The following is a 4,043-nucleotide window of genomic DNA, read 5'->3' on the forward strand; positions in this document are numbered from 1 at the left end:
AACAATGTAAAAAAAAATGCGACTAAATAAAGCAAGTTATTCATTGATTTGCAATGCACAGTGCCAAGCGCTTTTTATTTGATGTAAATTTATACATATGACATACAAAGTATTCTTCAAAATATAAATCGATAATGATGAGATATTTTTATGAGAGATAATTATGCTTACATATGAAATTGTTCGACAGTTTCAGCACGCGCTTTGTTTTATCGAACCGAGAATCGAGAGAAAGTTCTCGAAAGGATCGAGCATCACAAGTGTATAAAAATGCAAAAAATCAGTATGCACACTACATAATTCGAAAGCAGATACACGTTACAAGTGTATCACGAAACTGGTCAATTACGAATTTTCGTCGATCTCTTCTACATGTGATTTACAACGTGAGGCTCACTATTCGCGACGATAATCGAACAGGTTTCGCTGCACCATTGCTCTCTTCTCTTTCTTTCTCTCTCTCTCTCTCTCTCTCTCTCTCTCTCTCATTGTAAATCTTATACGCATCTTAAATTGAATTCGGCTCGAGCGCATCTCGCGATATGCCGTGCGATTCCTTATCGGAGCGATTCGGTCTCCGGCCAATCACGACTTGACGTTCTCGTTTTTGATTCCTCTGTTCGACCACGTGAAATGCGTCGTGCCATCGTTACGGGTGCAGAATATTTTTTCAAGAGCCGTATCGCGAACTCCACTTTCATACTTGACACTCGAGTAGCGTGTGTACGATTCGATGTCTTTTATCGCGATTTGCTCCTGTTACCCGTTCCTTACGTACGAAACTAAACTTATTACGAGCCTAATATTTCGTTCGTCACGCAACATACGCTGTCGTGCTGTAAGCTGTTATTAAAAATTACGCTGCATACCTTTCGTGACAAACCGTCGCCATCGAGTGTTTCAAGCGTCTAGTGATAGAATTGAGATTTCATAAAATTTCTTCGATTACTACAATTCGCGAATGATGATATGCAATCCCAGTAAATAAAAAAAGATCATATCACAGGCTTTAAAGTTAGGAATCAGTAAAATGCATCGTAAATATTCGTAATAGAGAGAATATATATATATATATATATATATATATATATATATATATATATATAGTTTGCATATATAGAAATATAAAATGATTAAACGGTGAATGTAGAAAATAGTTTAAGAGATTGCATTTTATTTATTAATCAATAGCACACATGTTTTACACGGATCAGTTGAGTTATATTGCAAAACAGATAGTTCTTGAGTCAAGTGTTAATTTAAGTTTTACGCTCGAAAGATTATTTGTCACACTTGTACAAAAAAATGTTAAGAGACAAGTAAACATACTATTAGAAAATGTCTTGATTTTAGTATCCTTCTACTAAAATATGTATAAAACATATAATAATTACGCGTACATACAAGTACTGTAAGATACGAAATTTATAAACTATGACAATAATTTCATCACTATCTTAATTGCTCGAGATGTAAGAATTCAGCAACACGTATAAGTTTTTAAAGGAGAGAAAGAGGAATATCTTTATACGATAAAGATACATATATGTTATTTTACATGTATATTAATTATTGATATATACGCGACAAGACGATTACAAAAACACTGTAATAAGATAAAAATCTTGATTTTATTATTAGATTTGATGCGAAGTCTGTAATGTGTCAAAAACTTCTGATTATTTTATGTATATGTATATACATAATGTGTGAGGAATAAAACTGAATTTTTACGATCTGTCTGTTTCCGATATAAAGCTTTAAAATAATAGCGAGCTCACAAGTTTTAATCGTGAATCAGAACATTTTCTATTTCGCGACCGATATTTACAAAAAAATAATAAACATTTTTTTATTTTAAGCAACGCTATAAACATTTATATTTCGAAAATTTACAATGCTTGTAAAATATAATAGTCTATATATAATAGTCTATATATAATAATCTATAATAGTCTATTGCTCAATATATGTAGGTTTCTTGTCAAAGAAACAATCAATTTTGAATACCAAACTTTTGTGATAAGGCAGGACATAAATATGTTAAATCACAAGCAAGAAAAAGAAAATGTGTTTCGCATTGTAATAGCGTTCTTTTGAACGTTTGATGTTATCCAACATTTTACTTGACTGTATAGAGCAACTGTAGAGCGATTTTTGAAATTGTTTAATAGTATTTAGATAGCAACATCACACACATAAGATACGTAAAATAAAATCATTAATAAATAATTAAATAATCGTTAACGGTTAAAAAAGAACCAATAGTCATAATTCAATATACGAGCACGCATGTCCCATGTGGATTTGTCACATATTTAATCTTTTATTCAACTATTACAATAATGTTGGTCTCTTTATTGTATGGTTAGATGAATAAAAAGAATCCTATTGAGGATATATATATATAGAACGTGTGTGTGCAAGGTATTCATGCGTGTCGTTGTCAAGAATATTAACATAAAAACAGGTATATACATACATACATTGAATCTTTCTCCGCGACTAGTTTCGTTTTACGATCGTAAGTCGTTTCTATGCGAAAGACACACACATATACACACATACATACACATATGCATTTTTTTCAGTTGAGTTTTATTCCCCATCTATCTCAGTACGCCTTCCCTCGTCTTCAGTTATTTAGATTGCATTGTTTGCATACGCGATACTTATTGCTAGTGCATTATACGACGATTTCTGAAATACGTCGCGTCGAGCTTTTGCCGAGGACAAAAATTTGAGAGACTGTAAGGAATAATAAAAAAATATATACTAGTCCTGTAAAAATAAAAAAATATTTTTTATTCTCTCCCCCCTCTCTCTCTTTCTATTATATATATATTTTTTTTGTAATCTTTTGGAGAGAGAGAGAGAGAGAGATCCTTTAATCTCTGACATTTTCGCATTTGTTCAATTAATGGGGCATTGACCTATGGAACAGCCACAAAGTCACAAAGTTACGATACCAATCATTCGCTGTGTCGATTGCTGATGCAACATTATGCACATATCCGTAAATGCGAAGAAATAATTGACACTAATGTTGTCCGAATTTTCAAATCTCAAAACATGGATATTTTCTTAATAACAGCAATGTGTATCGATCAAAAATATCGATATGTGAAATTATATCTATATCTATACTTGTAAACATATTTTAAATATATCGTCATATATTTTTTAGTTAGAAAAAATTTTTAAAGATAAAAAGAATATTGCGATTATCTGCTCGATATGCCCAAAAAAGAAATTTTACAAAACAATTACTGAATACGTTAATATATTACAACAACGAAATGTATACATGCACAATGTATATATGATATACAATAGAAAAATAAACAAAAAACTACTGCAAATTTTTTATCGCGTTTTCAATATAATTGAGCAGGAAGTAAAGTTTTGTGTGTATTTTTTAATTTTATTGCCAAGACATGTGTGTATATACGTACTTCTTGCCATTATGCTATTACTAATAAGTATAGTAGATATTTTCGCGTTAAATTAATCTCTAAATTGCTTTCTGCACATTGCAAATATCCTGGAAATTCTACATCTTGAAATTTTAAGTATCTTTTTATTTAATTTATTAAATTTTATTATACCATTTTATTTTTATTTTTGAAATATAATAGCTAATAGCAGAAAAATGCCAAAGAATGTCAAGTCGTTTGACAGTGTGCGTCATCGCGTAGCGCAATATATATATATATATATATATATATATAATTTACGCGACAGATTTAACGATCTGTCGATCGTCTCCGATCGTCTCGGTTAGATGGGTTCAATCGTAAAATCTCGACATTCCGTCTAGAAAACCACGCCATACCACCTCTCGTGTGCCAGTCGACTACACAAATGTATCCTTCCTACCCGGCGCGCAAGGCACTGTCCCTCTCCTCTCCACCCGTCGCCCGTGCGCCGCAGGAGAATAATCGCCGCTTGCCGCGACGTGTTCCCCCACCGAGTGTCCCCCCCCCCCCCGCGGCGTCCGCGGCTGACGTGTATTTTGCCGCCGCTACCACTACTGCTTTCAG

At 32.7% G+C, this 4,043-nt stretch overlaps 1 protein-coding gene across 1 annotated transcript in view; it reads left to right on the plus strand.

Moving 5' to 3' along the window:
- Window positions 1–4,043, plus strand: part of LOC145937669 (uncharacterized) — a 98,944-nt gene that overhangs the window by 36,192 nt on the left and 58,709 nt on the right. The window lies entirely within an intron of this gene.

The sequence above is a fragment of the Prenolepis imparis genome, unplaced genomic scaffold (genome assembly GCF_030444845.1).
Source record: "Prenolepis imparis isolate NDT839.2.m4 unplaced genomic scaffold, iyPreImpa1.0 SCAF_6, whole genome shotgun sequence".
NCBI classification, from domain to species: domain Eukaryota; kingdom Metazoa; phylum Arthropoda; class Insecta; order Hymenoptera; family Formicidae; genus Prenolepis; species Prenolepis imparis.